The 12,937-nt window shown below is 43.2% G+C and overlaps 1 long non-coding RNA gene across 1 annotated transcript in view; it reads left to right on the top strand.

The window, feature by feature from the left end:
• The first annotated feature begins 347 nt into the window (after positions 1-347).
• Positions 348-12,937, top strand: part of LOC310696278 — a 51,656-nt gene continuing 39,066 nt past the window's right edge. The window contains exons 1-2 of the long non-coding RNA XR_014520509.1: positions 348-466; positions 12,410-12,556. This is a non-coding gene — a long non-coding RNA (uncharacterized lncRNA). The remainder of the gene's footprint in view (positions 467-12,409; positions 12,557-12,937) is intronic.

Genomic DNA, 12,937 nt, shown 5'->3' with positions numbered 1-12,937 from the left:
AATACTCGAAAATTTGCAATGCAGTTCTCCAGCTAAGTAATGCGGACGAAAATGCACATATACTATGGTAAAGAGTGCACAAAACGTTATATATTACTGAAAATAACTTACAGAAATGTATTATTTTAGGGGAAGGTAGTTGCAAAAATGTATACACACGGGTCCCATTTGCCTAACGACCCCAAGATTTCAGCTGATTCCATCAAGAATCAGTGATCTCCCCCCCCCGCTCCTGAAATGGTTTCTTCCTAAAATTGCTGTGGCCAATGAACAAAGGCAAGACAAAGGGAAAAAAATGATTTGCCTCTTCTCTCCTGCTCTCTGATTTGTCCAATCTCTATTCCTGCTCTCTCCAAGTTTTCTGCCCCAAAATAGCTGCTGCTGACCAGCAAAGCATGAACAAGGAAAGAAGTGGACAAGCTGCAGCTGTCTGGATATTATTTGAATCTGCAGAGTGTATAGTGAGGTTTGGGGCATAATTCTTTAAGTTTGTATAAGTGAATTTGCGGATGATAATGAGTGGGCAGGTAGCAGGACCTGCTTGCACAGTATATTAGTCGAAACTCCGTAGCTAAAATACCTTGGGACAAATTCACACTAAAATGCTGACAACATTTAATGAGCCTTAAAAAAAAGTCACTAATTGTTTCAGGATCAGTTTAAGACTGGAAAAGTAAGAAATTGAAATTGACACATTTTTCCATCCTCTTTCCCTATATCTTATCTCCCCCCCCCCCCGTCTCTTTTAGGTCAGTCAAATTCACTGGGTGGTCTTGGCGCAATGATTGTCCCTCAGCCTAACTTACCTCACAGGGCCTCTGTGAGGAGAAAAACCCAAATATCGGTTTGTCACCCAGCTGCTAAAAAGGCATAGCAGCTTTGATGGGGGTAAAACTCTGGCAGTTCTTATGGGTTGCCCCAGATCCTGAGCATGCCTTGTCTCCATGGTTTCTTCAGTTATTTGGGCCCATTCACATTCACGGGTAAAAAAATTAAAATACATTGGGCTGTAACTTTTGGCACCTTTGTTGAAATAGAAGAGTAAGGAGTGCTGTGGTGAAATTTGCTTAGGGGTTTGTCCTGAGCCTTTTCTTCTCCTGAAGATATCCTGCAAGGCAGTGGAGAGGGGGGACCTTCTGCCTCAGGTATTGATAGTTTCAGAAACACTTCCCTCGCTGCTAAATTTAGGACATCTGTTGTTCACAGCGTGTAAATTACCGACACATAAAAATGCAGCCCTCTTTTTCTTGGATAGAGGTGTTGAAAATGCATGCCAGAGAATTGTTTCGAAAACACTGGTATGGCTGAAGGTGGAGTTGGTCTCTGAATTTATAGTTAAACCCCCTACACACACACACACACACACACACACACGCAAAAAAGCAGAGAAGGCACAAATACTAAGAAACAATGTCACCAAGATTGGATTACTGAAGTGCCTGGGCTAGCAGATGGCACAAATCATCGCAAAATGATAAAATAATTATTTGCCTGAAATTAAAGAAGCAGTCGAGGGAATAGTTGATGGATGGAGCAGCAAATGGGAAGGGGTCCATGCGAAAGGGACTGACTTCAACAGCCCAATACCTAGTAACGGTAAACAGACAGGCAAACAAGACATTGTGGGATCCAGAATTAATGACGTGCAAAAAATGTGCTATTAAGTTCTCTGAAAACTTCAGATGAAGTGAATGGAGCAAATATCCCTTGTGCGTTTTTGAAGCGTTGATTCTGGGCCAGCGGTTGTGCTTTAGGTCTGGGCTTTAGTTTGGGCACATCACATAAGGTCTCTTTGGTTGTTGGCAAGGCCGGATTTAGGTTTGACGAGGCCCTAAGCTACTGAAGGTAATGGGGCCATTTATATGTCCAGCTGTCCTTTGTCAACAACAAATTGTCGCTGGTTTTTTTGTGTGTTGAATATATGCTATATGGTAATTTATAGACCTAATAGGTATCTAAAGCCATTTGCACATAACAAAATGCCGTATTTTTCGCTCTATAAGACACACTTTCCCCCTCCTAAAAAGTAAGGGGAAATGTGTGTGTATCTTATGGAGCGAATGCAGGCTCCATGGCTTCAAATAAATGGTATCTAAAACCATTTGCAGAAGTTGCCATGCAGCCAGTCCATGCAGAATGGAGGCACCCTATATATAGAAAGGAGCAAACCAGTGATATTTTAGGGAGCAGGCTAGCAGGTGGGGTCCATTACTTACGTCATAGGAGCCTACACAACACAAAACACTGTTGCTGTATGTAGGTTTTATTTTATTTGTTTTTTATCTTACATTTTGGAAATGTACATCCAGTATTTTCCCTTTAAATTTTTTTGGGGCCCCCAAGAGAGTAGGGACCCTAACCTATAGCTTGTTTAGCTTATACGTAAATCCGCCACTGGTTGTTGGTGCCATGCGGCTGGATGCATTTCCTCCACTAGAGGAAAGACAGCTACAAGGGGATCATAGAACTCTCCAGAGAGCTAGGAATATAGAAGGTGTGACTGGAAAGTTCGGTGAATGGTCAGAGAATTCAGACGGCGAGAAATATTCGAACATACAATCAGCATCGGAAACCCATGAAAGGCTCACAGTTCTGTACAGAGGTGAAGCGGTAACTCGAAAGACAGTGTGTGAGTAGTTTAAGTGTTTCTGTGAAGGGCGGCAAACCATTGAAGATGACCCTTGTCTGGCAGACCACCAACGAGCAGAACGGTGGCAAATGTTGACGAAGTTCATGAGTTATTGATGTGGGATCAGCGTTTGTCCATCCGAATGATGGTGGAAGAATTGCATATTCCACGTGAAATCGTTACTGAGGTTACTTAGTTGTGTCCCACCCTCCATATTCTCCCGATCTGGCTCCAGCGGATTTCTTCCTTTTTCCAAAACTGAATCTGAAGGGCACAGATTTCCCAACATTTCACACGTCCAGGCTGCTGTGACGAGGGAACTGAAAGCAGTACGAAAAGAGGACTTCTCCAGAAGTTTCCAACATTTCTACGAATGTTGTCAACGGTGCATTGTATCAGAGGGGGCCTACTTTGAAGTTCTGTAAGGTGTGTATGTTCAAATATTTCTCGCCATCCAATTTTTGTGACCGTTCACTGAAGTTTCTGGTCACACCTTGTAGGAAGCTTATTTATACCAAATGAGACCATTGGACCATCTAAACTGGCTGGTAGGGGCTCTCCAGGATTTCAAGGCAGGAGTCTCTCCCAGTCCTACCTGGTTGTACCTGTGGCAGCCACCTGGTAGTCTGGTTTCTTTCTGTGTTGGAGGTTTGGGGGTTTGAGAGGCTTGGACTGGCCAGATTGGCTCTCTTATTGCCCATGTGATGCTTGGACATTACTGATTGTGAAGGAGACAGTGAGCATGCTGTTTTTCCTGTCACTCTGAGAGTTTCCTATCCATGGGTTTCCCTTCTTAGGCAAGTATAAAACATGGCAGCCATTGCATTCATTTAGTGCCAGCATCTCTTCCTTGTACTACAATAATAGCATAGGATTCCTTAGCCATGCACCTGCTTAACTCTAAATTAAATGGGACCTAAAACTGCTTAGCCTTGCTGGATTGTACTATAGAGAAGCAACGTCCCATTTCCCAATAATTCCACTTTTCGTAATGTTTTGGATGTCAGCCCAGTTAATTCATATAAATGAAATTGTTCTATAGATTTATATTGCCTTGTGGTAGAGGCCACATTTATAAACCTACAATTAGGGGGTTGACATGTAGATATTTTTAGGGCTATGCGCAGAACTTCGAGCAAGACCCCCAGTAGGCTCATAAATCCCAATCCCCAAAACTGTTTGAAAGCAGACACATGCACACACACTTATCCCAGCTTTCAGCCATGTAAAGGTAAAGGGACCCCTGACCATTAGGTCCAGTCATGGCCGACTCTGGGGTTGCGGCGCTGATCTCGCTTTATTGGCCAAGGGAGCTGGTGTACAGCTTCCAGGTCATGTGGCCAGCATGACTAAGCCACTTCTGGCGAACCAGAGCAGCATGCGGAAACACCGTTTACCTTCCCGCCAGAGCGGTACCTATTTATCTACTTGCACTTTGACGTGCTTTCAAACTGCTAGGTTGGCAGGAGCAGGGACTGAGCAACGGGAGCTCACCCCGTCGCGGGGATTTGAACCGCCGACCTTCTGATCGGCAAGTCCTAGGCTCTGTAGTTTAAGCCACAGCGCCACCTGCGTCCCTTTTCAGCCATGTACTCACCATATATTTAAAGCACCCCCCAAAGGATTCTGGGAACTGCAGTTTGTTATGGGTGCTGGGAATTGTAGCTCTGTGAGGGGATAAATCTGGTTAAGGCAGTTATGCATGATATGGAAATCAAGCCATCAAGGTTTAATCACCAACAATTTAAGATTTTTCAAAGAATATGTTTCTAAGGGGGGGGGGGAATCAAAACAGTTTAGCAGTTAGTCATAAGAGCAATTAGGATAACGGCCTCTAAACAGAATGCAACATTTCTCATTCTTTCACAGATCATGTATGGCCGTTCTTCGTAGGTAGCTATGTTTCTGGTTATTGGGTAGTATAAAAAATAACCAGAATAAATGTTCTTACATTGTGCTGCTTTTTGCAGTTTAATCTTGAATGTATCACAAAACCATCCTCTGACCTTTGCTGGGAATCTTCATTCTAGTCACACACTCCAAAAAAATCTTTGACCCTTACTGAAACATGCAATGGCATGCATGTTTCCCAACATGCAGTCCCAACAGGAAAGACAGGGAATTGGTGGCCACTGTGACCAAAACTGAAAAAAAAGACTGGGCTACTTAGGACGGGGCGTTCATTTAATGGAGGCGTAAAAGGTACTGATTTCCGTTCCGTGTAATACTGGTTGCATGCAGCGCTGTTTCTGTTCCACTGCAGCTTAGCTTCTGACAAAAGCTATGTTACTTGACTTGCTGCCTGGTGTGGCACAATTCTACATAATTACTTATGTGGTTCTCATGTTATTCCAACCCATTCATTTAACTGCAAAGCAAATGCAGTGCAAATTCAATCCATATTATTTATGGATTGAAAACAACAGCAACAGTGAATATTGATTGTATTTGCTGGATTGATTTCCTTTCTGAGCGTGGGGTAAATAAGCAGACATTGGCAATTTCTGCTCCCATTTCCTTGGGAATCCTCTGACATTGCTAGCTGTGTGCCCTTCCCCATATTCAGGAAAGTGTTAGGGGAGGTGGACCCTATGCCCCTCCCCAGCCTTTTTTTCAGAGCTATAGTTTTTTTGGCTCAGTTGTGCAGGTTATATAGAGAATAGTGATTGCATACACATTCCCTGGCCTGTATTGTGTGCACAGAGGGCTTTCACTAGCACACAAATGAAAAATCTGGATTAGCGCAAACAAGTCACTGGGGTTGATTACAATTGGCTTTCGGATAAATATTTTTACAGGTACTTTCCTCGTCTAAAATATATCTGTAATTCTAGGTGACCTTTATGCTTCCAAATTGAAGAAATGCTATCCAGACGACCAGTCAATAGAAGAAACCAATATAATTTTTGAAGAATTGTTCCTTCTGTAATGAACATGTAAGGCCATTCAAGCAGTTGCGATGGCAGTCCGATAAAAAATTACATTGATCTTTGAATAATGTTTGGTGGGCTGGTCATGTCTTCAGTGCAGAATTCCCTCCCCTTCTCCTCAGTACTTAAAATAATGAAAGAAACAATAAAGTGTTAAATTTCAAGGCTCTAATTCACTGGCGACGTGAGAATTGTTTCAAGAAGCGATTCTTTACACGGGCCTATGTGATATTAGAAGCTTCAGGAAAATTGAGAGAAAGAAACAATAGATTCTGGCTATACTACATATCTGAATGTAGTTTAAGGAGTCACTGATGGATGTGATGGTCTGGCAAGGGGTGTGAAAGCAACCACCACATCTTTACCATGGGGAAGTGTAGAGTAGTACCAATTTGTTTTTCTCCTTGCTGTGCTGAAATTCTGTATTGGCCATTATTAGCCTGTGCATTACGAGCTATGACCATGTACCTTCCAAAGTGATATTTGTACCTCCTTCTGAAACCTGACAAGACTGGATCTACACTGGTTGGCGAGGAATTGCATGACTGAATGCATCCTCATATGAAAGTGTGTATAAGGGGGAAATTCCATCTCTAATTCAGAACTTCATCTTGTATGGCACGAGGGTTCAGTCACAAGAGCCTTCACCTAGACCAGGCATAGGCAAACTCGGCCCTCCAGATGTTTTGGGATTACAACTCCTATCATCCCTGACCACTGGTCCTGTTAGCCAGGGATGATGGGAGTTGTAGTCCCAAAACATCTGGAGGGCTGAGTTTGCCTTTGCCTGACCTAGACTCTAAAAGGGTCCAAGGCATTTTTACTTACTTATTTATTTATATGGGATACAGGTCTTTAGCCATTAAATAATCTATGGCCTGTTAAAGCTTGTTGGGGTGACGGGGACTGTTATTATGATTATTCCATTATTATGCTGTCTGTTATTATGACTTTTATTATGTTTTTATTGTTTTAATATTATGATTTTACTATTTACCTAGGAATAAAACCCCACTGAACTCAATGGGTTTTACTCCTGGGTGGACACGTATAGGTTTGCACTATTGGAAAAAATATAGATATTGTGTGCTTGAAAAACCGCTGTGAAAGCTAAGGTCTTAAGGATGTGCCCTTACTTACTAGGGGGAGTTTAGCGCCACGGAACTCCCTAGGTTTCCCTTCTACACAAACAAACCCAGATTGCGCTGCAGGCCACCTCTTTATTGGATGTAGTTGTAACCCAGTACCACTGATGGCAGCGCACACATTCATACTCCTGATGTTAACTCCTAGATTAGTTCATTCATTCATTCATTCATTCATTCATTCATTCAGCAGAGCAGCCGCTGTTTAGCCTGGGGGATTCTTGTAGCGCAAGTGGGCTGAGGGGAGGAGGGGGAAGTACTGAGTTTCCGTACCTTGACAGAATTCCAGTAATTTGTCAGAGCAGTTGACCCTGACATGACTTAGCCATATCCCAGAAGGACAGTGCTTGGCAGTCTGTTACTGCTGGAGAAAAGCTTTTAGCAGTTGGCAGGAGGACTGTCCATCCTTTTTTTTTTGCCGCAGCTAGCTTCAATCTCGGAGAGCCATGCAGCTCTTTCTGCGGCAGATGTGAAGCTTTGTAGGTGCTGAGCACTGCATATTTCTCTCAGCACGCATGCCATTCTGCTGCTTCCTTGGGCGGCTGTGTACAAAGATCCAATACTAGGAGGCCAGTTATGATGGAGTGGAGCTCTCTCACTCTGGAACGTCCACTTCCATCCACCTGGAAGGTCACTTATCGTAGTTCTCATGCAATCACGGGCCAGGTAGATCATCTGTTTCGCCCTCCAGTTGCTCGGAATAATTTTACTGCACATCTGCCCCAAACTTGAATCAGAAGAAACTGCAAGAATTCATTATTACATAAGCGTCTGGTTAGCTGTAACACTCCTCCCATTGCAGACCCTCAAAGTGTCCCTATTTTCCAGGAACAGTTCCAGATTTACAGAAGCCGTCCCGGTTTCTGATTTGATTCTGGAATGTCCTGCTTTTTCTTAGGACGTCCCTATTTTCATCGGGGGAAATGTTGGAGGGTATGGAGTTATGCAACCCTCGAGCCAAGGTGGTAAGTAACTATGCAACCTTTAGAAGACATATGAAGGCAGCCTTGTAGAGGGATTTTAAAAAATAATGTTTTATTATGTTTTTATATATGTTGAAAGCCGTACAGAGTGGCTTGGGCAACCCAGTCAGATGGGCGGGGGATTAATAAATAATAATAATAAAATAATAATTGATTTATACCCCGCCCATCTGGCTGGGCTTCCCCAGCCACTCTGGGCGGCTTCCAACAAAATATTAAAATACAGTAATGCATCAAACATTAAAAGCTTCGCTAAATAGGGCTGCCTTCAGAGGTCTTCTAAAAGTCTGGTAGTTGTTGTTCTCTTTGACATCTGGTGGGAGGGCGTTCCACAGGGCGGGTGCCACTACCGAGAATAATAATAATAATAATAATAATAATAATAATAATAATAATAATAAAACAAACAAACAGGGCATCTCTATTTTCATTAGAGAAATGTTGGAGGGTATGCCAAGGTTTCTAACTGAGTATGCAGAAGAGTTGTAGAATCCTCCTCACCACGTAGATGCACAGATGTTGCCACGATCTGTAGCTAGGATTTCCCTGACATTGCAGCCTTCTTGAGAAGCAATGCTCGAATTGTTGAATCAGCAGAGAATGGGGCTGTGCTACAAGGCCCCTGCCCTAACACCACATGCGCCAGCTCCCTTTGCCCCTTGGCATCTGTGCATTGGCACGTCTACCAGCCTCCCTTGCTACAAGCATCAATGCCGAATGTGAACAAAATTCGGTGTGGGCTTTGAGCCCTTGCTTCTCACTCAGAAATTATTCAACACTTGAGCATCTCTTCTGCAGAGAGCTTTGTGATCAGGGCCAATTACAGGGGTCCCCTGGTGGTGGGGATGTGGCCTGCACATTATGTTCAAAGTGGGCCTCAAATTTAGACACCTGTTAATGGTTTTGCATTTAATAACTTATTCTTATGGTCAGTGGACCAAAATGTGACATACACTCTTAGCTTAGAGCTGAAAATAAGATGTGTGATGACAGGCACAGTTTTTTGGTAAATGATGTAGGTTTTGCCATAAAGAATATTGTAAGTCAGTAAGTAATAATAATGATAATAAAATTATTTATACCCCCGCCCATCTGGCTAGGTTGCCCAATAAACACAATAAAACATCTAACATTAAAAACTTCCCTAAACAGGGCTGCCTTCAGATGTCTTCTAAAAGTCAGATACAGTGGTACCTCGCAAGACGAATGCCTCGCAAGACAAAAAACTCGCTAGACGAAAGGTTTTTCCGTTTTCGAGTTGCCTCGCAAGACGAATTTCCCTATGGGCTTGCTTCGCAAGACGAAAACGTCTCGCGACTTTGTTTCCTTTTTCTTAAAACCGTTAAAACAAAGGGTGCTTAGCTTGAACAGCTGCAGTTGCGACTTGACTTCGAGGAGCAACTGTTAGCACGTGGTTTTGCAGCCTTTTCTCAGACTGCAAAATTTTCTCAGACTTTGCTCACTTTTGAAGCTTTTCCAAAACTTTTCCAGAACTTCTCTTGCATCCATTTGGTAAGTTAAACTTTTAAAACTTTTTTTGGGGGGGTTGGATTTTGGGTTGGGGTGTTTGGGATTCAAGGACTTGGTGTTGTGGGGGGGTTTTGCGATAATCTGGGAGCTTGTGGGGCTTTTTTGGGAATTTTTATGATTTTCTGTGACCATTGGGCCAGTTTGTTTTTTTTTCATTTTTTTTTCCTGAGTTTGAATTTCTGAGTGCTGGCTGGCTGGGGGAACAGTTGGAGAGGTTTCTGCAGGAATCTGGGAGCTTGTGGGGCTGTTTTGGGAATTTTTATGATTTTCTGTGACCATTGGGCCAGTTTGTTTTTTTTCAATTTTTTTTTCCTGAGTTTGAATTTCTGAGTGCTGGCTGGCTGGGGGAACAGCTGGAGAGGTTTCTGCAGGAATCTGGGAGCTTGTGGGGCTGTTTTGGGAATTTTTATGATTTTCTGTGACCATTGGGCCACTCTGCTGTTTTTTTAAAAAAATCTGGATTTGAATTTCTGTGTGGTGGGTGGCTGGCGGAACAGTTGAGGAGGGGGTTCTTCAGCAAGAAGCAAAGAGTGGAAGAGGAGCCTTCTTTGAGTGGTCCCCCAGAGTCTTAGAAAATGTACCGTACACTTTGTTGATTTTTAAATCTTTTTCTGTCATGTTTATAAAGTTAATTTATTTTCCCTTCAATTTTTGAACTGCTCTTTACAGTATGTGTGACTTTAAAGAGCAGTTAATAAACTCTTGTTGTACCAAATTTGGCTTTGTTTGGACTTTTTTTGACCATAGGAACGCATTAATTGATTTTCAATGCATTCCTATGGGATTTCGTGATTCGCAAGACGAAAAATTTGCTAGACGACAAAACTTGCGGAACGAATTAATTTCGTCTTGCGGGGCACCACTGTAGTTGTTTATTACTTTGACATCTGATGGGAGGGCGTTCCACAGGACGGGCGCCACTACCGAGAAGGCCCTCTGCCTGGGTCCCTGTAACCTCACGTCTCGCAGTGAGGTAACCAGCAGAAGGCCCTCGGAGGAGGACCTCAGTGTCTGGGCTGAACGTTGTGGGTGGAGACGCTCCTTCAGGTCTAAATTGATATAAAAATATATCAGTTCTGATGGCACAACAGCAGACTATGATGACTATGTCCTTTCAGATCAGCTGATGATATAAACAAGGTGTGAGGAGCCTTTGACCCGCTATGTGTTTCTGTACTACAACTTCCATCATTCCTGACCATTGAGCTTGCCTACTGAGGCTGATGGGTATTGTAGTTCAGCAACATTTGGAGAGCCAAAGGTTCTCCACACCTGATATAAACAAACCACAACTAGTGACAGCTGCCGTATGCCCCACCCCCTTTATGGTGCCGTATTTTGGGTTTTATGTGTTGTCATTTTAAAATATTTATCATGGCCAGGAGCCCCAAAAGTTGGAAGTGACCCCCAGGTCTCTGTGGATCTTTGAGGGGGCTTGTTAATGGTGATCCCATCCATGGACTGAGTGTATCTGTTGTGTGTTAGAAAGATTGTGTTTACAAATAAAACAATGGTAAGCACAGAATTTAATAATTTAATTGTCTCTGTGTTAAGAAGGACAGGTCAGAGGCACACTTGCGCCCAAGGCTTGCTCTCATGGTGTGTGTTGTGTGGTTCAGAAACAGAAAGGGAAAATAAGGCATATAAAAATCCATGTAAGTGAAGACACAAAACACTCATAGCTTATAAAAAAAGATTCCGATATGGGTGATCTGGATCAATGAAGTTTTAATACACACACTATTAAACCATGGGTAAGTGAGCTTATGAAATGAGAAATGCTGTGTTTTTATGTCAAAATTACAGATTCCATTAAAAGTGATTGCTCAGGTTGAATGACTTGAGGCAGTTCAGGTGGAGAAAATCAGTAATGATTGGATGCAATTTAGTTATCTGGTTCTGCTGTGTTCACAGGAGAAATAGTCCTGTGAAACCACAGGAAGCAGCTGAAAAACAACCAGAAATGAGTTGTGGAGGGCTGAAAATGCCACCTCTGAAGTGGAGAGGGGTTAATTAATGCTGAAGGAGACAGTGACCGGTAGACTGTGACAAGTCGTACGTACTTTGGAGGGTCTTGCCTAAAAGCTTCTCTCAGGTAAGCGTGTTGTCTAGGATTGGGTAAAGATTTTCTAGAGATCAAACATGAATCTTAAGAGAAATTGAGCCCTGAGAAACAACTGATTAAGCCCTGATTTTATGAATAGGAAGACTGGTACATTTTTAAATGCAGCCAACTGTTGCAGTGCTTAAAGTTGAGCCAAAGGACTAAGTGGAACGAGGCATTTAGTTGCAAAGAAAGAGAGGAAAAGATATAAAAGTACAAAGGCAGCAAAGACTCATCATGATCTATATCTCATTGAAAGCAATTGCGTGGAACACAGGCCTGGTTTATGTACACAACAGAACGGTTTGGTAGTGTTTGCTTTTTGCATAAAAACTCACTACATGTAAAAAACTAGAATAGCAGCGTGTGGGCTTTGCTGGAACCCCTTTCCCTTACATGCTAGGCTTTTAAAAAACAACAACAAATCTTGCAGAGAACTCTAAACATGAATTTATTCTAAAATGAAAAGCACCCTAGTTCAAATTGGCACAGTCCATTCTGCCACCTCAGTATTTCTACTGCCACATTTTGCTGCATTCACACACCAGGCCCCAGTTATGACTTAACACTTAACAGGTAGTGCTTGTCACCTGTGCACTTCTCAAAAGCCAAATAATAACATACAGTAATCACAACTGAGGCAAAGGTTCAATAAGGGACGTGGGTGGCACTGTGGGTTAAACCACAAACCACAGAGCCTAGGACTTGCTGATCAGAAGGTCAGCAGTTTGAATCCCCGCGACGGGGTGAGCTCCCGTTGCTTGGTCCCTGCTCCTGCCAACCTAGCAGTTCAAAAACACATCAAAGTGCAAGTAGATAAATAGGTACTGCTCTGGTGGGAAGGTAAACGGCGTTTTCGTGCTCTGCTCTGGTTCGCCAGAAGCGGCTTAGTCATGCTGGCCACATGACCCGGAAGCTGTACGCTGGCTCCCTTGGCCAATAAAGCGAGATGAGCGCCGCAACCCCAGAGTCGCCCGCGACTGAACCTAATTGTCAGGGGTCCCTTTACCTTTACTTTAAATGTTCAGTACTGCTCATTCCTATAGTTGCACTGGAAATAGGTTTGTCTTTCTCTCGTCCTCTGCTAGCTTTTGACATGCAGAGAGTTTTCCAACAACATGCAGTTTTCCGCCTGCAGTCTGAAGGAGCGCAGCTGTTCAGCCGCGTCTCCTACTGCTGGACCTCTGACACCCCTCTGAGTCTGCGTTTGACACCCTTCTTGAGTCTGCTTGAAGGTGAGTGTGAAACTGGCAGAGCCCAGCGTTCTGTTCCATCTGTGTTGTGATTTTTGTGGGTCAGACATGCTGAAGGGGAGGTGGGGAAACATCCCGTTTTATGGCAAATTGCAGTAAGCAGGGTGTGTTGGACTTTGCAAATACTGGCTTTCCGTTTTATGGCAGTGCTTTGAAGGTTACTCTTTCCTACAGACCCAGCCCTGCCACACAGGTTTGGGTCAGCAGCACTGCCTGAGTGTCATCTGTATAGTCTACTAGCTGTTTCATACATACCTGCTGTTGCTCAGGTATTCTAAGAAGCCAAAAAGTCGGTGAAGTTTTGATATCGGCAGTTAAAACGTGTTCACTGTATTGGTTTTTTTATTATAATGTTTTAATTAA

Source organism: Podarcis liolepis (assembly GCF_965112155.1).
Source record: "Podarcis liolepis genome assembly, chromosome: 17".
Lineage (NCBI taxonomy): Eukaryota > Metazoa > Chordata > Lepidosauria > Squamata > Lacertidae > Podarcis > Podarcis liolepis.
Note: the sequence above shows the minus strand (reverse complement) of the source record. Positions and strands in the feature narration are given on the sequence as shown.